This window comes from Euprymna scolopes, chromosome 9 (assembly GCF_053919585.1).
Source record: "Euprymna scolopes isolate OS-2025 chromosome 9, ASM5391958v1, whole genome shotgun sequence".
Lineage (NCBI taxonomy): Eukaryota > Metazoa > Mollusca > Cephalopoda > Sepiida > Sepiolidae > Euprymna > Euprymna scolopes.
The window spans coordinates 137999269-138022282 of NC_136490.1; the positions used below are offsets into that span (position 1 = coordinate 137999269).

Genomic DNA, 23014 nt, shown 5'->3' on the forward strand with positions numbered 1-23014 from the left:
AACTGTTTGTAAATTGAACTTATACAGTTCTTATTCTATCGAACAAAATATCGTATGTTGTGGTTTTGTTTTTATGATGCTGATTACTAGTGCTCATTTACATAGATAAGGACATGAGTTTATGCTTTTGATTTCGAAACACATTTAGAAAGAAAACTTGATTTGTAAATACTTGAAAATATGCTAGTGTATGTGTGCATGTATGTGTCGATGTTGGTTCACTAAGTAGACGTAATCCCTGAGTAGTTCCTAGATATATTTTTGTAGAGAGGACATGAAAACTGTACATAACGGATGGTATGTCCGGTTCCGTAGTGTAGTGGTTATCACGTCTGCTACACACGCAGAAGGTCGCGAGTTCGAAACTCGCCGGAACCTTGAACAGTGTCAATTATTGTATTTTTTTTTTCGATTATGACAGAATAATATTCGAACTACTATGATCCTAATGAAATGGGGACTGTGTAAGTTTACGTAATATATTGTTTATTAAGATTGAGTTAGCTTGAAAGAAATACTACAGCTTGATAACAAAAACAATTTTAGTTGTAAGCAATTGCAATGCGGTTGCATCGTTTGTTGAAATAATTTCTAACATCTTTCAACGTTTATAGATTATTGGAACCGTCGCGTTTGCAGTGATGTAACATCAGTCGTTAGCATAGTGTGTCTTTCTCAACGTGAGAATACTTACTGTAACTGGAGAACCGTTGTATTTTTGCGATCAACTTACAGAAAAACAAGAGTGTCGCGGAAGAGAATATCAAAATAAAATTTAATCGGTCTAGGTTCCGGCGAGTTTCGAACTCGCGACCTTCTGCGTGTTAAGCAGACGTGATAACCACTACACCACGGAACCTTAACACTTACAACGTATTGTATACACAATTCTAACTCTCGTATCGTGACCTCATTGTCTCACATTCATTTGTCTTTATACATTTACAATAGAGTACGTCAAGTACACGTTATTTCGAACTACAGGACACCCTCCACTTTCATAGCTGGTAAAAGTCGGCAAGGTCAACAACCTGCTGGCTGCACTCACGAAACTATTGTTACTAATTTTAGTTTGTATTTACTGTAAGTGTCCAAGTTCCTGTTGAAATGAAAGTGCAAAATGAAACGTTCAGCCCGTAAATTTGTTTTTGGATTAAAATCACAACTATTTTTACGTAAACTTCAATGAATTTATTTTATTTAATCAAGTGTGAAACCGGTGTGAAACCGGTGTAAAGCGAAGTTGTCCCGATTATTGTTTTATGCCCAGCGCCCCCAGCGGTGATGACGGATGGAGTCATAGTAGTTAGAAGATAAAGGGGGGTACACCTTAACCTTCCTCTGAAATATGTTTGCAAAGAGATAACTCCAACCCGGACAAAAACGAAAAATCGAAGAAAGTGAGTACAATTAAGGTGTTGTATCCGAAGTCTACACAATCTCATGCGTCAGAAATCACAAAGTACAAAGCTTTGGCAATGTGATCTTTCTTATCGAAGCTATCATGCACCAAGGAAAAGTGCAACAACGTACTTAAATTTATAGATTTATTATTTTATTTATTTATTTATTATTATTACTATTATATATAGAATAACGGTAGATCTAAAAGAGTATATAGATCTAGAATAAATGTACACTCCTGCTATGTGTAGAAAACAACTGTTTGTAAATTGAACTTATACAGTTGTTATTCTATCGAACAAAATATCGTATGTTGTGGTTTTGTTTTTATGATGCTGATTACTAGTGCTCATTTACATAGATAAGGACATGAGTTTATGCTTTTGATTTCGAAACACATTTAGAAAGAAAACTTGATTTGTAAATACTTGAAAATATGCTAGTGTATGTGTGCATGTATGTGTCGATGTTGGTTCACTAAGTAGACGTAATCCCTGAGTAGTTCCTAGATATATTTTTGTAGAGAGGACATGAAAACTGTACATAACGGATGGTATGTCCGGTTCCGTAGTGTAGTGGTTATCACGTCTGCTACACACGCAGAAGGTCGCGAGTTCGAAACTCGCCGGAACCTTGAACAGTGTCAATTATTGTATTTTTTTTTTCGATTATGACAGAATAATATTCGAACTACTATGATCCTAATGAAATGGGGACTGTGTAAGTTTACGTAATATATTGTTTATTAAGATTGAGTTAGCTTGAAAGAAATACTACAGCTTGATAACAAAAACAATTTTAGTTGTAAGCAATTGCAATGCGGTTGCATCGTTTGTTGAAATAATTTCTAACATCTTTCAACGTTTATAGATTATTGGAACCGTCGCGTTTGCAGTGATGTAACATCAGTCGTTAGCATAGTGTGTCTTTCTCAACGTGAGAATACTTACTGTAACTGGAGAACCGTTGTATTTTTGCGATCAACTTACAGAAAAACAAGAGTGTCGCGGAAGAGAATATCAAAATAAAATTTAATCGGTCTAGGTTCCGGCGAGTTTCGAACTCGCGACCTTCTGCGTGTTAAGCAGACGTGATAACCACTACACCACGGAACCTTAACACTTACAACGTATTGTATACACAATTCTAACTCTCGTATCGTGACCTCATTGTCTCACATTCATTTGTCTTTATACATTTACAATAGAGTACGTCAAGTACACGTTATTTCGAACTACAGGACACCCTCCCCTTTCATAGCTGGTAAAAGTCGGCAAGGTCAACAACCTGCTGGCTGCACTCACGAAACTATTGTTACTAATTTTAGTTTGTATTTACTGTAAGTGTCCAAGTTCCTGTTGAAATGAAAGTGCAAAATGAAACGTTCAGCCCGTAAATTTGTTTTTGGATTAAAATCACAACTATTTTTACGTAAACTTCAATGAATTTATTTTATTTAATCAAGTGTGAAACCGGTGTGAAACCGGTGTAAAGCGAAGTTGTCCCGATTATTGTTTTATGCCCAGCGCCCCCAGCGGTGATGACGGATGGAGTCATAGTAGTTAGAAGATAAAGGGGGGTACACCTTAACCTTCCTCTGAAATATGTTTGCAAAGAGATAACTCCAACCCGGACAAAAACGAAAAATCGAAGAAAGTGAGTACAATTAAGGTGTTGTATCCGAAGTCTACACAATCTCATGCGTCAGAAATCACAAAGTACAAAGCTTTGGCAATGTGATCTTTCTTGTCGAAGCTATCATGCACCAAGGAAAAGTGGAACAACGTACTTAAATTTATAGATTTATTATTTTATTTATTTATTTATTATTATTACTATTATATATAGAATAACGGTAGATCTAAAAGAGTATATAGATCTAGAATAAATGTACACTCCTGCTATGTGTAGAAAACAACTGTTTGTAAATTGAACTTATACAGTTCTTATTCTATCGAACAAAATATCGTATGTTGTGGTTTTGTTTTTATGATGCTGATTACTAGTGCTCATTTACATAGATAAGGACATGAGTTTATGCTTTTGATTTCGAAACACATTTAGAAAGAAAACTTGATTTGTAAATACTTGAAAATATGCTAGTGTATGTGTGCATGTATGTGTCGATGTTGGTTCACTAAGTAGACGTAATCCTTGAGTAGTTCCTAGATATATTTTTGTAGAGAGGACATGAAAACTGTACATAACGGATGGTATGTCCGGTTCCGTAGTGTAGTGGTTATCACGTCTGCTACACACGCAGAAGGTCGCGAGTTCGAAACTCGCCGGAACCTTGAACAGTGACAATTATTGTATTTTTTTTTTCGATTATGACAGAATAATATTCGAACTACTATGATCCTAATGAAATGGGGACTGTGTAAGTTTACGTAATATATTGTTTATTAAGATTGAGTTAGCTTGAAAGAAATACTACAGCTTGATAACAAAAACAATTTTAGTTGTAAGCAATTGCAATGCGGTTGCATCGTTTGTTGAAATAATTTCTAACATCTTTCAACGTTTATAGATTATTGGAACCGTCGCGTTTGCAGTGATGTAACATCAGTCGTTAGCATAGTGTGTCTTTCTCAACGTGAGAATACTTACTGTAACTGGAGAACCGTTGTATTTTTGCGATCAACTTACAGAAAAACAAGAGTGTCGCGGAAGAGAATATCAAAATAAAATTTAATCGGTCTAGGTTCCGGCGAGTTTCGAACTCGCGACCTTCTACGTGTTAAGCAGACGTGATAACCACTACACCACGGAACCTTAACACTTACAACGTATTGTATACACAATTCTAACTCTCGTATCGTGACCTCATTGTCTCACATTCATTTGTCTTTATACATTTACAATAGAGTACGTCAAGTACACGTTATTTCGAACTACAGGACACCCTCCACTTTCATAGCTGGTAAAAGTCGGCAAGGTCAACAACCTGCTGGCTGCACTCACGAAACTATTGTTACTAATTTTAGTTTGTATTTACTGTAAGTGTCCAAGTTCCTGTTGAAATGAAAGTGCAAAATGAAACGTTCAGCCCGTAAATTTGTTTTTGGATTAAAATCACAACTATTTTTACGTAAACTTCAATGAATTTATTTTATTTAATCAAGTGTGAAACCGGTGTGAAACCGGTGTAAAGCGAAGTTGTCCCGATTATTGTTTTATGCCCAGCGCCCCCAGCGGTGATGACGGATGGAGTCATAGTAGTTAAAAGATAAAGGGGGGTACACCTTAACCTTCCTCTGAAATATGTTTGCAAAGAGATAACTCCAACCCGGACAAAAACGAAAAATCGAAGAAAGTGAGTACAATTAAGGTGTTGTATCCGAAGTCTACACAATCTCATGCGTCAGAAATCACAAAGTACAAAGCTTTGGCAATGTGATCTTTCTTATCGAAGCTATCATGCACCAAGGAAAAGTGCAACAACGTACTTAAATTTATAGATTTATTATTTTATTTATTTATTTATTATTATTACTATTATATATAGAATAACGGTAGATCTAAAAGAGTATATAGATCTAGAATAAATGTACACTCCTGCTATGTGTAGAAAACAACTGTTTGTAAATTGAACTTATACAGTTCTTATTCTATCGAACAAAATATCGTATGTTGTGGTTTTGTTTTTATGATGCTGATTACTAATGCTCATTTACATAGATAAGAACATGAGTTTATGCTTTTGATTTCGAAACACATTTAGAAAGAAAAGTTGATTTGTAAATACTTGAAAATATGCTAGTGTATGTGTGCATGTATGTGTCGATGTTGGTTCACTAAGTAGACGTAATCCTTGAGTAGTTCCTAGATATATTTTTGTAGAGAGGACATGAAAACTGTACATAACGGATGGTATGTCCGGTTCCGTAGTGTAGTGGTTATCACGTCTGCTTCACACGCAGAAGGTCGCGAGTTCGAAACTCGCCGGAACCTTGAACAGTGTCAATTATTGTATTTTTTTTTTCGATTATGACAGAATAATATTCGAACTACTATGATCCTAATGAAATGGGGACTGTGTAAGTTTACGTAATATATTGTTTATTAAGATTGAGTTAGCTTGAAAGAAATATTACAGCTTGATAACAAAAACAATTTTAGTTGTAAGCAATTGCAATGCGGTTGAATCGTTTGTTGAAATAATTTCTAACATCTTTCAACGTTTATAGATTATTGGAACCGTCGCGTTTGCAGTGATGTAACATCAGTCGTTAGCATAGTGTGTCTTTCTCAACGTGAGAATACTTACTGTAACTGGAGAACCGTTGTATTTTTGCGATCAACTTACAGAAAAACAAGAGTGTCGCGGAAGAGAATATCAAAATAAAATTTAATCGGTCTAGGTTCCGGCGAGTTTCGAACTCACGACCTTCTGCGTGTTAAGCAGACGTGATAACCACTACACCACGGAACCTTAACACTTACAACGTATTGTATACACAATTCTAACTCTCGTATCGTGACCTCATTGTCTCACATTCATTTGTCTTTATACATTTACAATAGAGTACGTCAAGTACACGTTATTTCGAACTACAGGACACCCTCCCCTTTCATAGCTGGTAAAAGTCGGCAAGGTCAACAACCTGCTGGCTGCACTCACGAAACTATTGTTACTAATTTTAGTTTGTATTTACTGTAAGTGTCCAAGTTCCTGTTGAAATGAAAGTGCAAAATGAAACGTTCAGCCCGTAAATTTGTTTTTGGATTAAAATCACAACTATTTTTACGTAAACTTCAATGAATTTATTTTATTTAATCAAGTGTGAAACCGGTGTGAAACCGGTGTAAAGCGAAGTTGTCCCGATTATTGTTTTATGCTCAGCGCCCCCAGCGGTGATGACGGATGGAGTCATAGTAGTTAGAAGATAAAGGGGGGTACACCTTAACCTTCCTCTGAAATATGTTTGCAAAGAGATAACTCCAACCCGGACAAAAACGAAAAATCGAAGAAAGTGAGTACAATTAAGGTGTTGTATCCGAAGTCTACACAATCTCATGCGTCAGAAATCACAAAGTACAAAGCTTTGGCAATGTGATCTTTCTTATCGAAGCTATCATGCACCAAGGAAAAGTGGAACAACGTACTTAAATTTATAGATTTATTATTTTATTTATTTATTTATTATTATTACTATTATATATAGAATAACGGTAGATCTAAAAGAGTATATAGATAAAAATGAATGTATACTCCTGCTATGTGTAGAAAACAACTGTTTGTAAATTGAACTTATACAGTTCTTATTCTATCGAACAAAGTATCGTATGTTGTGGTTTTGTTTTTATGACGCTGATTACTAGTGCTCATTTACATAGATAAGAACATGAGTTTATGCTTTTGATTTCGAAACACATTTAGAAAGAAAAGTTGATTTGTAAATACTTGAAAATATGCTAGTGTATGTGTGCATGTATGTGTCGATGTTGGTTCACTAAGTAGACGTAATCCTTGAGTAGTTCCTAGATATATTTTTGTAGAGAGGACATGAAAACTGTACATAACGGATGGTATGTCCGGTTCCGTAGTGTAGTGGTTATCACGTCTGCTTCACACGCAGAAGGTCGCGAGTTCGAAACTCGCCGGAACCTTGAACAGTGTCAATTATTGTATTTTTTTTTTCGATTATGACAGAATAATATTCGAACTACTATGATCCTAATGAAATGGGGACTGTGTAAGTTTACGTAATATATTGTTTATTAAGATTGAGTTAGCTTGAAAGAAATATTACAGCTTGATAACAAAAACAATTTTAGTTGTAAGCAATTGCAATGCGGTTGAATCGTTTGTTGAAATAATTTCTAACATCTTTCAACGTTTATAGATTATTGGAACCGTCGCGTTTGCAGTGATGTAACATCAGTCGTTAGCATAGTGTGTCTTTCTCAACGTGAGAATACTTACTGTAACTGGAGAACCGTTGTATTTTTGCGATCAACTTACAGAAAAACAAGAGTGTCGCGGAAGAGAATATCAAAATAAAATTTAATCGGTCTAGGTTCCGGCGAGTTTCGAACTCACGACCTTCTGCGTGTTAAGCAGACGTGATAACCACTACACCACGGAACCTTAACACTTACAACGTATTGTATACACAATTCTAACTCTCGTATCGTGACCTCATTGTCTCACATTCATTTGTCTTTATACATTTACAATAGAGTACGTCAAGTACACGTTATTTCGAACTACAGGACACCCTCCCCTTTCATAGCTGGTAAAAGTCGGCAAGGTCAACAACCTGCTGGCTGCACTCACGAAACTATTGTTACTAATTTTAGTTTGTATTTACTGTAAGTGTCCAAGTTCCTGTTGAAATGAAAGTGCAAAATGAAACGTTCAGCTCGTAAATTTGTTTTTGGATTAAAATCACAACTATTTTTACGTAAACTTCAATGAATTTATTTTATTTAATCAAGTGTGAAACCGGTGTGAAACCGGTGTAAAGCGAAGTTGTCCCGATTATTGTTTTATGCCCAGCGGTGATGACGGATGGAGTCATAGTAGTTAGAAGATAAAGGGGGGTATACCTTTACCTTCCTCTGAAATATGTTTGCAAAGAGATAACTCCAACCCGGACAAAAACGAAAAATCGAAGAAAGTGAGTACAATTAAGGTGTTGTATCTGAAGTCTACACAATCTCATGCGTCAGAAATCACAAAGTACAAAGCTTTGGCAATGTGATCCTTCTTATCGAAGCTATCATGCACCAAGGAAAAGTGGAACAACGTACTTTAATTTATAGATTTATTATTTTATTTTTTTTTTTAATATTATTACTATTATATATAGAAAAACGGTAGATCTAAAAGAGTATATAGATCTAGAATAAATGTACACTCCTGCTATGTGTAGAAAACAACTGTCTGTAAATTGAACTTATACAGTTCTTATTCTATCGAACAAAATATCGTATGTTGTGGTTTTGTTTTTATGATGCTGATTACTAGTGCTCATTTACATAGATAAGGACATGAGTTTATGCTTTTGATTTCGAAACACATTTAGAAAGAAAAGTTGATTTGTAAATACTTGAAAATATGCTAGTGTATGTGTGCATGTATGTGTCGATGTTGGTTCACTAAGTAGACGTAATCCTTGAGTAGTTCCTAGATATATTTTTGTAGAGAGGACATGAAAACTGTACATAACGGATGGTATGTCCGGTTCCGTAGTGTAGTGGTTATCACGTCTGCTTCACACGCAGAAGGTCGCGAGTTCGAAACTCGCCGGAACCTTGAACAGTGTCAATTATTGTATTTTTTTTTTCGATTATGACAGAATAATATTCGAACTACTATGATCGTAATGAAATGGGGACTGTGTAAGTTGACGTAATATATTGTTTATTAAGATTGAGTTAGCTTGAAAGAAATATTACAGCTTGATAACAAAAACAATTTTAGTTGTAAGCAATTGCAATGCGGTTGAATCGTTTGTTGAAATAATTTCTAACATCTTTCAACGTTTATAGATTATTGGAACCGTCGCGTTTGCAGTGATGTAACATCAGTCGTTAGCATAGTGTGTCTTTCTCAACGTGAGAATACTTACTGTAACTGGAGAACCGTTGTATTTTTGCGATCAACTTACAGAAAAACAAGAGTGTCGCGGAAGAGAATATCAAAATAAAATTTAATCGGTCTAGGTTCCGGCGAGTTTCGAACTCGCGACCTTCTGCGTGTTAAGCAGACGTGATAACCACTACACCACGGAACCTTAACACTTACAACGTATTGTATACACAATTCTAACTCTCGTATCGTGACCTCATTGTCTCACATTCATTTGTCTTTATACATTTACAATAGAGTACGTCAAGTACACGTTATTTCGAACTACAGGACACCCTCCCCTTTCATAGCTGGTAAAAGTCGGCAAGGTCAACAACCTGCTGGCTGCACTCACGAAACTATTGTTACTAATTTTAGTTTGTATTTACTGTAAGTGTCCAAGTTCCTGTTGAAATGAAAGTGCAAAATGAAACGTTCAGCCCGTAAATTTGTTTTTGGATTAAAATCACAACTATTTTTACGTAAACTTCAATGAATTTATTTTATTTAATCAAGTGTGAAACCGGTGTGAAACCGGTGTAAAGCGAAGTTGTCCCGATTATTGTTTTATGCCCAGCGGTGATGACGGATGGAGTCATAGTAGTTAGAAGATAAAGGGGGGTATACCTTTACCTTCCTCTGAAATATGTTTGCAAAGAGATAACTCCAACCCGGACAAAAACGAAAAATCGAAGAAAGTGAGTACAATTAAGGTGTTGTATCTGAAGTCTACACAATCTCATGCGTCAGAAATCACAAAGTACAAAGCTTTGGCAATGTGATCCTTCTTATCGAAGCTATCATGCACCAAGGAAAAGTGGAACAACGTACTTTAATTTATAGATTTATTATTTTATTTTTTTTTTTAATATTATTACTATTATATATAGAAAAACGGTAGATCTAAAAGAGTATATAGATCTAGAATAAATGTACACTCCTGCTATGTGTAGAAAACAACTGTCTGTAAATTGAACTTATACAGTTCTTATTCTATCGAACAAAATATCGTATGTTGTGGTTTTGTTTTTATGATGCTGATTACTAGTGCTCATTTAAATAGATAAGAACATGAGTTTATGCTTTTAATTTCGAAACACATTTAGAAAGAAAACTTGATTTGTAAATACTTGAAAATATGCTAGTGTATGTGTGTATGTATGTGTCGATGTTGGTTTACTAAGTAGACGTAATCCTTGAATAGTTCCTAGATATATTTTTGTAGAGAGGACATGAAAACTGTATATAACGGATGGTATGTCCGGTTCCGTAGGGTAGTGGTTATCACGTCTCCTTCACACGCAGAAGGTCGCGAGTTCGAAACTCGCCGGAACCTTGAACAGTGTCAATTATTGTATTTTTTCTTTTTTCGATTATGACAGAATAATATTCGAACTACTATGATCGTAATGAAATAGGGACTGTGTAAGTTGACGTAATATATTGTTTATTAAGATTGAGTTAGCTTGAAAGAAATATTACAGCTTGATAACAAAAACAATTTTAGTTGTAAGCAATTGCAATGCGGTTGAATCGTTTGTTGAAATAATTTCTAACATCTTTCAACGTTTATAGATTATTGGAACCGTCGCGTTTGCAGTGATGTAACATCAGTCGTTAGCATAGTGTGTCTTTCTCAACGTGAGAATACTTACTGTAACTGGAGAACCGTTGTATTTTTGCGATCAACTTACAGAAAAACAAGAGTGTCGCGGAAGAGAATATCAAAATAAAATTTAATCGGTCTAGGTTCCGGCGAGTTTCGAACTCACGACCTTCTGCGTGTTAAGCAGACGTGATAACCACTACACCACGGAACCTTAACACTTACAACGTAATGTATACACAATTCTAACTCTCGTATCGTGACCTCATTGTCTCACATTTATTTGTCTTTATACATTACAATAGAGTACGTTAAGTACACATTATTTCGAACTACAGGACACCCGCCCCTTTCATAGCTGGTAAAAGTCGGCAAGGTCAACAACCTGCTGGCTGCACTCACGAAACTATTGTTACTAATTTTAGTTTGTATTTACTGTAAGTGTCCAAGTTCCTGTTGAAATGAAAGTGCAAAATGAAACGTTCAGCCCGTAAATTTGTTTTTGGATTAAAATCACAACTATTTTTACGTAAACTTCAATGAATTTATTTTATTTAATCAAGTGTGAAACCGGTGTGAAACCGGTGTAAAGCGAAGATGTCCCGATTATTGTTTTATGCCCAGCGGTGATGACGGATGGAGTCATAGTAGTTAGAAGATAAAGGGGGGTATACCTTTACCTTCCTCTGAAATATGTTTGCAAAGAGATTACTCCAACCCGGACAAAAACGAAAAATCGAAGAAAGTGAGTACAATTAAGGTGTTGTATCCGAAGTCTACACAATCTCATGCGTCAGAAATCACAAAGTACAAAGCTTTGGCAATGTGATCTTTCTTATCGAAGCTATCATGCACCAAGGAAAAGTGGAACAACGTACTTAAATTTATAGATTTATTATTTTATTTATTTATTTATTTATTATTATTACTATTATATATAGAATAACGGTAGATCGAAAAGAGTATATAGATCTAGAATAAATGTACACTCCTGCTATGTGTAGAAAACAACTGTTTGTAAATTGAACTTATACAGTTCTTATTCTATCGAACAAAATATCGTATGTTGTGGTTTTGTTTTTATGATGCTGATTACTAGTGCTCATTTACATAGATAAGGACATGAGTTTATGCTTTTGATTTCGAAACACATTTAGAAAGAAAAGTTGATTTGTAAATACTTGAAAATATGCTAGTGTATGTGTGCATGTATGTGTCGATGTTGGTTCACTAAGTAGACGTAATCCTTGAGTAGTTCCTAGATATATTTTTGTAGAGAGGACATGAAAACTGTACATAACGGATTGTATGTCCGGTTCCGTAGTGTAGTGGTTATCACGTCTGCTTCACACGCAGAAGGTCGCGAGTTCGAAACTCGTCGGAACCTTGAACAGTGTCAATTATTGTATTTTTTTTTTCGATTATGACAGAATAATATTCGAACTACTATGATCGTAATGAAATGGGGACTGTGTAAGTTGACGTAATATATTGTTTATTAAGATTGAGTTAGCTTGAAAGAAATATTACAGCTTGATAACAAAAACAATTTTAGTTGTAAGCAATTGCAATGCGGTTGAATCGTTTGTTGAAATAATTTCTAACATCTTTCAACGTTTATAGATTATTGGAACCGTCGCGTTTGCAGTGATGTAACATCAGTCGTTAGCATAGTGTGTCTTTCTCAACGTGAGAATACTTACTGTAACTGGAGAACCGTTGTATTTTTGCGATCAACTTACAGAAAAACAAGAGTGTCGCGGAAGAGAATATCAAAATAAAATTTAATCGGTCTAGGTTCCGGCGAGTTTCGAACTCGCGACCTTCTGCGTGTTAAGCAGACGTGATAACCACTACACCACGGAACCTTAACACTTACAACGTATTGTATACACAATTCTAACTCTCGTATCGTGACCTCATTGTCTCACATTCATTTGTCTTTATACATTTACAATAGAGTACGTCAAGTACACGTTATTTCGAACTACAGGACACCCTCCCCTTTCATAGCTGGTAAAAGTCGGCAAGGTCAACAACCTGCTGGCTGCACTCACGAAACTATTGTTACTAATTTTAGTTTGTATTTACTGTAAGTGTCCAAGTTCCTGTTGAAATGAAAGTGCAAAATGAAACGTTCAGCCCGTAAATTTGTTTTTGGATTAAAATCACAACTATTTTTACGTAAACTTCAATGAATTTATTTTATTTAATCAAGTGTGAAACCGGTGTGAAACCGGTGTAAAGCGAAGTTGTCCCGATTATTGTTTTATGCCCAGCGGTGATGACGGATGGAGTCATAGTAGTTAGAAGATAAAGGGGGGTATACCTTTACCTTCCTCTGAAATATGTTTGCAAAGAGATAACTCCAACCCGGACAAAAACGAAAAATCGAAGAAAGTGAGTACAATTAAGGTGTTGTATCTGAAGTCTACACAATCTCATGCGTCAGAAATCACAAAGTACAAAGCTTTGGCAATGTGATCCTTCTTATCGAAGCTATCATGCACCAAGGAAAAGTGGAACAACGTACTTTAATTTATAGATTTATTATTTTATTTTTTTTTTTAATATTATTACTATTATATATAGAAAAACGGTAGATCTAAAAGAGTATATAGATCTAGAATAAATGTACACTCCTGCTATGTGTAGAAAACAACTGTCTGTAAATTGAACTTATACAGTTCTTATTCTATCGAACAAAATATCGTATGTTGTGGTTTTGTTTTTATGATGCTGATTACTAGTGCTCATTTACATAGATAAGAACATGAGTTTATGCTTTTAATTTCGAAACACATTTAGAAAGAAAACTTGATTTGTAAATACTTGAAAATATGCTAGTGTATGTGTGTATGTATGTGTCGATGTTGGTTTACTAAGTAGACGTAATCCTTGAATAGTTCCTAGATATATTTTTGTAGAGAGGACATGAAAACTGTATATAACGGATGGTATGTCCGGTTCCGTAGGGTAGTGGTTATCACGTCTCCTTCACACGCAGAAGGTCGCGAGTTCGAAACTCGCCGGAACCTTGAACAGTGTCAATTATTGTATTTTTTCTTTTTTCGATTATGACAGAATAATATTCGAACTACTATGATCGTAATGAAATAGGGACTGTGTAAGTTGACGTAATATATTGTTTATTAAGATTGAGTTAGCTTGAAAGAAATATTACAGCTTGATAACAAAAACAATTTTAGTTGTAAGCAATTGCAATGCGGTTGAATCGTTTGTTGAAATAATTTCTAACATCTTTCAACGTTTATAGATTATTGGAACCGTCGCGTTTGCAGTGATGTAACATCAGTCGTTAGCATAGTGTGTCTTTCTCAACGTGAGAATACTTACTGTAACTGGAGAACCGTTGTATTTTTGCGATCAACTTACAGAAAAACAAGAGTGTCGCGGAAGAGAATATCAAAATAAAATTTAATCGGTCTAGGTTCCGGCGAGTTTCGAACTCACGACCTTCTGCGTGTTAAGCAGACGTGATAACCACTACACCACGGAACCTTAACACTTACAACGTAATGTATACACAATTCTAACTCTCGTATCGTGACCTCATTGTCTCACATTTATTTGTCTTTATACATTACAATAGAGTACGTTAAGTACACATTATTTCGAACTACAGGACACCCGCCCCTTTCATAGCTGGTAAAAGTCGGCAAGGTCAACAACCTGCTGGCTGCACTCACGAAACTATTGTTACTAATTTTAGTTTGTATTTACTGTAAGTGTCCAAGTTCCTGTTGAAATGAAAGTGCAAAATGAAACGTTCAGCCCGTAAATTTGTTTTTGGATTAAAATCACAACTATTTTTACGTAAACTTCAATGAATTTATTTTATTTAATCAAGTGTGAAACCGGTGTGAAACCGGTGTAAAGCGAAGATGTCCCGATTATTGTTTTATGCCCAGCGGTGATGACGGATGGAGTCATAGTAGTTAGAAGATAAAGGGGGGTACACCTTAACCTTCCTCTGAAATATGTTTGCAAAGAGATAACTCCAACCCGGACAAAAACGAAAAATCGAAGAAAGTGAGTACAATTAAGGTGTTGTATCCGAAGTCTACACAATCTCATGCGTCAGAAATCACAAAGTACAAAGCTTTGGCAATGTGATCTTTCTTATCGAAGCTATCATGCACCAAGGAAAAGTGGAACAACGTACTTAAATTTATAGATTTATTATTTTATTTATTTATTTATTACTATTACTATTATATATAGAATAACGGTAGATCTAAAAGAGTATATAGATCTAGAATAAATGTACACTCCTGCTATGTGTAGAAAACAACTGTTTGTAAATTGAACTTATACAGTTCTTATTCTATCGAACAAAATATCGTATGTTGTGGTTTTGTTTTTATGATGCTGATTACTAGTGCTCATTAACATAGATAAGAACATGAGTTTATGCTTTTGATTTCGAAACACATTTAGAAAGAAAACTTGATTTGTAAATACTTGAAAATATGCTAGTGTATGTGTGCATGTATGTGTCGATGTTGGTTTACTAAGTAGACGTAATCCTGGAATAGTTCCTAGATATATTTTTGTAGAGAGGACATGAACACTGTATATAACGGATTGTATGTCCGGTTCCGTAGTGTAGTGGTTATCACGTCTCCTTCACACGGATAAGGTCGCGAGTTCGAAACTCGCCGGAACCTTGATTAGTGTAAATTATTCTATTTTTTTTTTTCGATTATGACAGAATAATATTCGAACTACTATGATCGTAATGAAATAGGGACTGTGTAAGTTGACGTAATATATTGTTTATTGAGATTGAGTTAGCTTGAAAGAAATATTACAGCTTGATAACAAAACAATTTTAGTTGTAAGCAATTGCAATGCGGTTGAATCGTTTGTTGAAATAATTTCTAACATCTTTCAACGTTTATAGATTATTGGAACCGTCGCGTTTGCAGTGATGTAACATCAGTCGTTAGCATAGTGTGTCTTTCTCAACGTGAGAATACTTACTGTAACTGGAGAACCGTTGTATTTTTGCGATCAACTTACAAAAAAACAAGAGTGTCGCGGAAGAGAATATCAAAATAAAATTTAATCGGTCTAGGTTCCGGCGAGTTTCGAACTCGCGACCTTCTGCGTGTTAAGCAGACGTGATAACCACTACACCACGGAACCTTAACACTTAGAGCGTATTGTATACACAATTCTAACTCTCGTATCGTGACCTCATTGTCTCACATTCATTTGTCTTTATACATTTACAATAGAGTACGTTAAGTACACGTTATTTCGAACTACAGGACACCCGCCCCTTTCATAGCTGGTAAAAGTCGGCAAGGTCAACAACCTGCTGGCTGCACTCACGAAACTATTGTTACTAATTTTAGTTTGTATTTACTGTAAGTGTCCAAGTTCCTGTTGAAATGAAAGTGCAAAATGAAACGTTCAGCCCGTAAATTTGTTTTTGGATTAAAATCACAACTATTTTTACGTAAACTTCAATGAATTTATTTTATTTAATCAAGTGTGAAACCGGTGTGAAACCGGTGTAAAGCGAAGATGTCCCGATTATTGTTTTATGCCCAGCGGTGATGACGGATGGAGTCATAGTAGTTAGAAGATAAAGGGGGGTACACCTTAACCTTCCTCTGAAATATGTTTGCAAAGAGATTACTCCAACCCGGACAAAAACGAAAAATCGAAGAAAGTGAGTACAATTAAGGTGTTGTATCCGAAGTCTACACAATCTCATGCGTCAGAAATCACAAAGTACAAAGCTTTGGCAATGTGATCTTTCTTATCGAAGCTATCATGCACCAAGGAAAAGTGGAACAACGTACTTAAATTTATAGATTTATTATTTTATTTATTTATTTATTACTATTACTATTATATATAGAATAACGGTAGATCTAAAAGAGTATATAGATCTAGAATAAATGTACACTCCTGCTATGTGTAGAAAACAACTGTTTGTAAATTGAACTTATACAGTTCTTATTCTATCGAACAAAATATCGTATGTTGTGGTTTTGTTTTTATGATGCTGATTACTAGTGCTCATTTACATAGATAAGAACATGAGTTTATGCTTTTGATTTCGAAACACATTTAGAAAGAAAACTTGATTTGTAAATACTTGAAAATATGCTAGTGTATGTGTGCATGTATGTGTCGATGTTGGTTTACTAAGTAGACGTAATCCTGGAATAGTTCCTAGATATATTTTTGTAGAGAGGACATGAACACTGTATATAACGGATTGTATGTCCGGTTCCGTAGTGTAGTGGTTATCACGTCTCCTTCACACGGATAAGGTCGCGAGTTCGAAACTCGCCGGAACCTTGATTAGTGTAAATTATTCTATTTTTTTTTTCGATTATGACAGAATAATATTCGAACTACTATGATCGTAATGAAATAGGGACTGTGTAAGTTGACGTAATATATTTTTTATTGAGATTGAGTTAGCTTGAAAGAAATATTACAGCTTGATAACAAAACAATTTTAGTTGTAAGCAATTGCAATGCGGTTGAATCGTTTGTTGAAATAATTTCTAACATCTTTCAACGTTTATAGATTATTGGAACCGTCGCGTTTGCAGTGATGTAACATCAGTCGTTAGCATAGTGTGTCTTTCTCAACGTGAGAATACTTACTGTAACTGGAGAACCGTTGTATTTTTGCGATCAACTTACAAAAAAACAAGAGTGTCGCGGAAGAGAATATCAAAATAAAATTTAATCGGTCTAGGTTCCGGCGAGTTTCGAACTCGCGACCTTCTGCGTGTTAAGCAGACGTGATAACCACTACACCACGGAACCTTAACACTTAGAGCGTATTGTATACACAATTCTAACTCTCGTATCGTGACCTCATTGTCTCACATTCATTTGTCTTTATACATTTACAATAGAGTACGTTAAGTACACGTTATTTCGAACTACAGGACACCCGCCCCTTTCATAGCTGGTAAAAGTCGGCAAGGTCAACAACCTGCTGGCTGCACTCACGAAACTATTGTTACTAATTTTAGTTTGTATTTACTGTAAGTGTCCAAGTTCCTGTTGAAATGAAAGTGCAAAATGAAACGTTCAGCCCGTAAATTTGTTTTTGGATTAAAATCACAACTATTTTTACGTAAACTTCAATGAATTTATTTTATTTAATCAAGTGTGAAACCGGTGTGAAACCGGTGTAAAGCGAAGTTGTCCCGATTATTGTTTTATGCCCAGCAGCGGTGATGACGGATGGAGTCATAGTAGTTAGAAGATAAAGGGGGGTATACCTTTACCTTCCTCTGAAATATGTTTGCAAAGAGATAACTCCAACCCGGACAAAAAACGAAAAATCGAAGAAAGTGAGTACAATTAAGGTGTTGTATCCGAAGTCTACACAATCTCATGCGTCAGAAATCACAAAGTACAAAGCTTTGGCAATGTGATCTTTCTTATCGAAGCTATCATGCACCAAGGAAAAGTGGAACAACGTACTTAAACTTATAGATTTATTATTTTATTTATTTATTTATTATTATTACTATTATAGATAGAATAACGGTAGATCTAAAAGAGTATATAGATCTAGAATAAATGTACACTCCTGCTATGTGTAGAAAACGACTGTCTGTAAATTGAACTTATACAGTTCTTATACTATCGAACAAAATATCGTATGTTGTGGTTTTGTTTTTATGATGCTGATTACTAGTGCTCATTTACATAGATAAGAACATGAGTTTATGCTTTTGATTTCGAAACACATTTAGAAAGAAAACTTGATTTGTAAATACTTGAAAATATGCTAGTGTATGTGTGCATGTATGTGTCGATGTTGGTTTACTAAGTAGACGTAATCCTTGAATAGTGCCTAGATATATTTTTGTAGAGAGGACATGAAAACTGTACACAACGGATGGTATGTCCGGTTCCGTAGTGTAGTGGTTATCACGTCTGCTTCACACGCAGAAGGTCGCGAGTTCGAAACTCGCCGGAACCTTGAACAGTGTCAATTATTGTATTTTGTTTTCGATTATGACAGAATATCATTCGAACTACTATGATCGTAATGAAATGGGGACTGTGTAAGTTTACGTAATATATTGTTTATTAAGATTGAGTTAGCTTGAAAGAAATATTCCAGCTTGATAACAAAAACAATTTTAGTTGTAAGCAATTGCAATGCGGTTGAATCGTTTGTTGAAATAATTTCTAACATCTTTCAACGTTTATAGATTATTGGAACCGTCGCGTTTGCAGTGATGTAACATCAGTCGTTAGCATAGTGTGTCTTTCTCAACGTGAGAATACTTACTGTAACTGGAGAACCGTTGTATTTTTGCGATCAACTTAGAGAAAAACAAGAGTGTCGCGGAAGAGAATATCAAAATAAAATTTAATCGGTCTAGGTTCCGGCGAGTTTCGAACTCGCGACCTTCTGCGTGTTAAGCAGACGTGATAACCACTACACCACGGAACCTTAACACTTACAACGTATTGTATACACAATTCTAACTCTCGTATCGTGACCTCATTGTCTCACATTCATTTGTCTTTATACATTTACAATAGAGTACGTTAAGTACACGTTATTTCGAACTACAGGACACCCGCCCCTTTCATAGCTGGTAAAAGTCGGCAAGGTCAACAACCTGCTGGCTGCACTCACGAAACTATTGTTACTAATTTTAGTTTGTATTTACTGTAAGTGTCCAAGTTCCTGTTGAAATGAAAGTGCAAAATGAAACGTTCAGCCCGTAAATTTGTTTTTGGATTAAAATCGCAACTATTTTTACGTAAACTTCAATGAATTTATTTTATTTAATCAAGTGTGAAACCGGTGTGAAACCGGTGTAAAGCGAAGTTGTCCCGATTATTGTTTTATGCCCAGCGGTGATGACGGATGGAGTCATAGTAGTTAGAAGATAAAGGGGGGTACACCTTAACCTTCCTCTGAAATATGTTTGCAAAGAGATAACTCCAACCCGGACAAACACGAAAAATCGAAGAAAGTGAGTACAATTAAGAAGTTGTATCCGAAGTCTACACAATCTCATGCGTCAGAAATCACAAAGTACAAAGCTTTGGCAATGTGATCTTTCTTATCGAAGCTATCATGCACCAAGGAAAAGTGGAACAACGTACTTAAATTTATAGATTTATTATTTTATTTATTTATTATTATTACTATTATATATAGAATAACGGTAGATCTAAAAGAGTATATAGATCTAGAATAAATGTACACTCCTGCTATGTGTAGAAAACAACTGTTTGTAAATTGAACTTATACAGTTCTTATTCTATCGAACAAAATATCGTATGTTGTTGTTTTGTTTTTATGATGCTGATTACTAGTGCTCATTTACATAGATAAGAACATGAGTTTATGCTTTTGATTTCGAAACACATTTAGAAAGAAAAGTTGATTTGTAAATACTTGAAAATATGCTAGTGTATGTGTGCATGTATGTGTCGATGTTGGTTTACTAAGTAGACGTAATCCTTGAATAGTTCCTAGATATATTTTTGTAGAGAGGACATGAAAACTGTACAAAACGGATGGTATGTCCGGTTCCGTAGTGTAGTGGTTATCACGTCTGCTTCACACGCAGAAGGTCGCGAGTTCGAAACTCGCCGGAACCTTGAACAGTGTCAATTATTGTATTTTTTCTTTTTTCGATTATGACAGAATAATATTCGAACTACTATGATCGTAATGAAATTGGGACTGTGTAACTTGACGTAATATATTGTTTATTAAGATTGAGTTAGCTTGAAAGAAATATTACAGCTTGATAACAAAAACAATTTTAGTTGTAAGCAATTGCAATGCGGTTGAATCGTTTGTTGAAATAATTCCTAACATCTTTCAACGTTTATAGATTATTGGAACCGTCGCGTTTGCAGTGATGTAACATCAGTCGTTCGTTAGCATAGTGTGTCTTTCTCAACGTGAGAATACTTACTGTAACTGGAGAACCGTTGTATTTTTGCGATCAACTTAGAGAAAAACAAGAGTGTCGCGGAAGAGAATATCAAAATAAAATTTAATCGGTCTAGGTTCCGGCGAGTTTCGAACTCGCGACCTTCTGCGTGTTAAGCAGACGTGATAACCACTACACCACGGAACCTTAACACTTACAACGCATTGTATACACAATTCTAACTCTCGTATCGTGACCTCATTGTCTCACATTCATTTGTCTTTATACATTTACAATAGAGTACGTTAAGTACACGTTATTTCGAACTACAGGACACCCGCCCCTTTCATAGCTGGTAAAAGTCGGCAAGGTCAACAACCTGCTGGCTGCACTCACGAAACTATTGTTACTAATTTTAGTTTGTATTTACTGTAAGTGTCCAAGTTCCTGTTGAAATGAAAGTGCAAAATGAAACGTTCAGCCCGTAAATTTGTTTTTGGATTAAAATCGCTACTATTTTTACGTAAACTTCAATGAATTTATTTTATTTAATCAAGTGTGAAACCGGTGTGAAACCGGTGTAAAGCGAAGTTGTCCCGATTATTGTTTTATGCCCAGCGGTGATGACGGATGGAGTCATAGTAGTTAGAAGATAAAGGGGGGTACACCTTAACCTTCCTCTGAAATATGTTTGCAAAGAGATAACTCCAACCCGGACAAAAACGAAAAATCGAAGAAAGTGAGTACAATTAAGAAGTTGTATCCGAAGTCTACACAATCTCATGCGTCAGAAATCACAAAGTACAAAGCTTTGGCAATGTGATCTTTCTTATCGAAGCTATCATGCACCAAGGAAAAGTGGAACAACGTACTTAAATTTATAGATTTATTATTTTATTTATTTATTATTATTACTATTATATATAGAATAACGGTAGATCTAAAAGAGTATATAGATCTAGAATAAATGTACACTCCTGCTATGTGTAGAAAACAACTGTTTGTAAATTGAACTTATACAGTTCTTATTCTATCGAACAAAATATCGTATGTTGTGGTTTTGTTTTTATGATGCTGATTACTAGTGCTCATTTACATAGATAAGAACATGAGTTTATGCTTTTGATTTCGAAACACATTTAGAAAGAAAAGTTGATTTGTAAATACTTGAAAATATGCTAGTGTATGTGTGCATGTATGTGTCGATGTTGGTTTACTAAGTAGACGTAATCCTTGAATAGTTCCTAGATATATTTTTGTAGAGAGGACATGAAAACTGTACATAACGGATGGTATGTCCGGTTCCGTAGTGTAGTGGTTATCACGTCTGCTTCACACGCAGAAGGTCGCGAGTTCGAAACTCGCCGGAACCTTGAACAGTGTCAATTATTGTATTTTTTCTTTTTTCGATTATGACAGAATAATATTCGAACTACTATGATCGTAATGAAATAGGGACTGTGTAAGTTGACGTAATATATTGTTTATTAAGATTGAGTTAGCTTGAAAGAAATATTACAGCTTGATAACAAAAACAATTTTAGTTGTAAGCAATTGCAATGCGGTTGAATCGTTTGTTGAAATAATTTCTAACATCTTTCAACGTTTATAGATTATTGGAACCGTCGCGTTTGCAGTGATGTAACATCAGTCGTTAGCATAGTGTGTCTTTCTCAACGTGAGAATACTTACTGTAACTGGAGAACCGTTGTATTTTTGCGATCAACTTAGAGAAAAACAAGAGTGTCGCGGAAGAGAATATCAAAATAAAATTTAATCGGTCTAGGTTCCGGCGAGTTTCAAACTCGCGACCTTCTGCGTGTTAAGCAGACGTGATAACCACTACACCACGGAACCTTAACACTTACAACGTATTGTATACACAATTCTAACTCTCGTATCGTGACCTCATTGTCTCACATTCATTTGTCTTTATACATTTACAATAGAGTACGTTAAGTACACGTTATTTCGAACTACAGGACACCCGCCCCTTTCATAGCTGGTAAAAGTCGGCAAGGTCAACAACCTGCTGGCTGCACTCACGAAACTATTGTTACTAATTTTAGTTTGTATTTACTGTAAGTGTCCAAGTTCCTGTTGAAATGAAAGTGCAAAATGAAACGTTCAGCCCGTAAATTTGTTTTTGGATTAAAATCACAACTATTTTTACGTAAACTTCAATGAATTTATTTTATTTAATCAAGTGTGAAACCGGTGTGAAACCGGTGTAAAGCGAAGTTGTCCCGATTATTGTTTTATGCCCAGCGGTGATAACGGATGGAGTCATAGTAGTTAGAAGATAAAGGGGGTATACCTTTACCTTCCTCTGAAATATGTTTGCAAAGAGATAACTCCAACCCGGACAAAAACGAAAAATCGAAGAAAATGAGTACAATTAAGGTGTTGTATCCGAAGTCTACACAATCTCATGCGTCAGAAATCACAAAGTACAAAGCTTTGGCAATGTGATCTTTCTTATCGAAGCTATCATGCACCAAG

At 35.3% G+C, this 23014-nt stretch overlaps 28 non-coding genes across 28 annotated transcripts; 14 read left to right on the plus strand and 14 right to left on the minus strand.

Annotated features, from left to right (window-relative positions):
- The first annotated feature begins 305 nt into the window (after positions 1 to 305).
- Positions 306 to 378, plus strand: Trnav-cac (transfer RNA valine (anticodon CAC)). Its single transcript has one exon. It is a non-coding gene; the product is annotated as a tRNA-Val (tRNA).
- Positions 379 to 786: 408 nt separating this feature from the next.
- On the minus strand, positions 787 to 859 carry Trnav-aac (transfer RNA valine (anticodon AAC)). Its single transcript has one exon. It is a non-coding gene; the product is annotated as a tRNA-Val (tRNA).
- Positions 860 to 1965: 1106 nt separating this feature from the next.
- Trnav-cac (transfer RNA valine (anticodon CAC)) lies at positions 1966 to 2038 on the plus strand. Its single transcript has one exon. It is a non-coding gene; the product is annotated as a tRNA-Val (tRNA).
- A 408-nt stretch (positions 2039 to 2446) lies between these two features.
- Trnav-aac (transfer RNA valine (anticodon AAC)) lies at positions 2447 to 2519 on the minus strand. The gene has a single exon. It is a non-coding gene; the product is annotated as a tRNA-Val (tRNA).
- Positions 2520 to 3625: 1106 nt separating this feature from the next.
- Positions 3626 to 3698, plus strand: Trnav-cac (transfer RNA valine (anticodon CAC)). Its single transcript has one exon. It is a non-coding gene; the product is annotated as a tRNA-Val (tRNA).
- Positions 3699 to 4106: 408 nt separating this feature from the next.
- Trnav-aac (transfer RNA valine (anticodon AAC)) lies at positions 4107 to 4179 on the minus strand. The gene has a single exon. It is a non-coding gene; the product is annotated as a tRNA-Val (tRNA).
- A 1106-nt stretch (positions 4180 to 5285) lies between these two features.
- Trnav-cac (transfer RNA valine (anticodon CAC)) lies at positions 5286 to 5358 on the plus strand. The gene has a single exon. It is a non-coding gene; the product is annotated as a tRNA-Val (tRNA).
- Positions 5359 to 5766: 408 nt separating this feature from the next.
- Positions 5767 to 5839, minus strand: Trnav-aac (transfer RNA valine (anticodon AAC)). Its single transcript has one exon. It is a non-coding gene; the product is annotated as a tRNA-Val (tRNA).
- Positions 5840 to 6944: 1105 nt separating this feature from the next.
- On the plus strand, positions 6945 to 7017 carry Trnav-cac (transfer RNA valine (anticodon CAC)). The gene has a single exon. It is a non-coding gene; the product is annotated as a tRNA-Val (tRNA).
- Positions 7018 to 7425: 408 nt separating this feature from the next.
- On the minus strand, positions 7426 to 7498 carry Trnav-aac (transfer RNA valine (anticodon AAC)). Its single transcript has one exon. It is a non-coding gene; the product is annotated as a tRNA-Val (tRNA).
- A 1097-nt stretch (positions 7499 to 8595) lies between these two features.
- On the plus strand, positions 8596 to 8668 carry Trnav-cac (transfer RNA valine (anticodon CAC)). The gene has a single exon. It is a non-coding gene; the product is annotated as a tRNA-Val (tRNA).
- Positions 8669 to 9076: 408 nt separating this feature from the next.
- On the minus strand, positions 9077 to 9149 carry Trnav-aac (transfer RNA valine (anticodon AAC)). The gene has a single exon. It is a non-coding gene; the product is annotated as a tRNA-Val (tRNA).
- Positions 9150 to 10246: 1097 nt separating this feature from the next.
- On the plus strand, positions 10247 to 10319 carry Trnav-cac (transfer RNA valine (anticodon CAC)). The gene has a single exon. It is a non-coding gene; the product is annotated as a tRNA-Val (tRNA).
- A 411-nt stretch (positions 10320 to 10730) lies between these two features.
- Positions 10731 to 10803, minus strand: Trnav-aac (transfer RNA valine (anticodon AAC)). Its single transcript has one exon. It is a non-coding gene; the product is annotated as a tRNA-Val (tRNA).
- A 1100-nt stretch (positions 10804 to 11903) lies between these two features.
- Positions 11904 to 11976, plus strand: Trnav-cac (transfer RNA valine (anticodon CAC)). Its single transcript has one exon. It is a non-coding gene; the product is annotated as a tRNA-Val (tRNA).
- Positions 11977 to 12384: 408 nt separating this feature from the next.
- Trnav-aac (transfer RNA valine (anticodon AAC)) lies at positions 12385 to 12457 on the minus strand. The gene has a single exon. It is a non-coding gene; the product is annotated as a tRNA-Val (tRNA).
- A 1097-nt stretch (positions 12458 to 13554) lies between these two features.
- Trnav-cac (transfer RNA valine (anticodon CAC)) lies at positions 13555 to 13627 on the plus strand. The gene has a single exon. It is a non-coding gene; the product is annotated as a tRNA-Val (tRNA).
- Positions 13628 to 14038: 411 nt separating this feature from the next.
- On the minus strand, positions 14039 to 14111 carry Trnav-aac (transfer RNA valine (anticodon AAC)). The gene has a single exon. It is a non-coding gene; the product is annotated as a tRNA-Val (tRNA).
- Positions 14112 to 15207: 1096 nt separating this feature from the next.
- Positions 15208 to 15280, plus strand: Trnav-cac (transfer RNA valine (anticodon CAC)). Its single transcript has one exon. It is a non-coding gene; the product is annotated as a tRNA-Val (tRNA).
- A 408-nt stretch (positions 15281 to 15688) lies between these two features.
- Trnav-aac (transfer RNA valine (anticodon AAC)) lies at positions 15689 to 15761 on the minus strand. Its single transcript has one exon. It is a non-coding gene; the product is annotated as a tRNA-Val (tRNA).
- A 1097-nt stretch (positions 15762 to 16858) lies between these two features.
- Trnav-cac (transfer RNA valine (anticodon CAC)) lies at positions 16859 to 16931 on the plus strand. The gene has a single exon. It is a non-coding gene; the product is annotated as a tRNA-Val (tRNA).
- Positions 16932 to 17338: 407 nt separating this feature from the next.
- Trnav-aac (transfer RNA valine (anticodon AAC)) lies at positions 17339 to 17411 on the minus strand. Its single transcript has one exon. It is a non-coding gene; the product is annotated as a tRNA-Val (tRNA).
- A 1101-nt stretch (positions 17412 to 18512) lies between these two features.
- Trnav-cac (transfer RNA valine (anticodon CAC)) lies at positions 18513 to 18585 on the plus strand. Its single transcript has one exon. It is a non-coding gene; the product is annotated as a tRNA-Val (tRNA).
- A 407-nt stretch (positions 18586 to 18992) lies between these two features.
- On the minus strand, positions 18993 to 19065 carry Trnav-aac (transfer RNA valine (anticodon AAC)). The gene has a single exon. It is a non-coding gene; the product is annotated as a tRNA-Val (tRNA).
- A 1093-nt stretch (positions 19066 to 20158) lies between these two features.
- Trnav-cac (transfer RNA valine (anticodon CAC)) lies at positions 20159 to 20231 on the plus strand. Its single transcript has one exon. It is a non-coding gene; the product is annotated as a tRNA-Val (tRNA).
- A 415-nt stretch (positions 20232 to 20646) lies between these two features.
- Trnav-aac (transfer RNA valine (anticodon AAC)) lies at positions 20647 to 20719 on the minus strand. The gene has a single exon. It is a non-coding gene; the product is annotated as a tRNA-Val (tRNA).
- Positions 20720 to 21812: 1093 nt separating this feature from the next.
- Trnav-cac (transfer RNA valine (anticodon CAC)) lies at positions 21813 to 21885 on the plus strand. The gene has a single exon. It is a non-coding gene; the product is annotated as a tRNA-Val (tRNA).
- A 411-nt stretch (positions 21886 to 22296) lies between these two features.
- Trnav-aac (transfer RNA valine (anticodon AAC)) lies at positions 22297 to 22369 on the minus strand. Its single transcript has one exon. It is a non-coding gene; the product is annotated as a tRNA-Val (tRNA).
- Between the last annotated feature and the right edge of the window lie 645 nt (positions 22370 to 23014).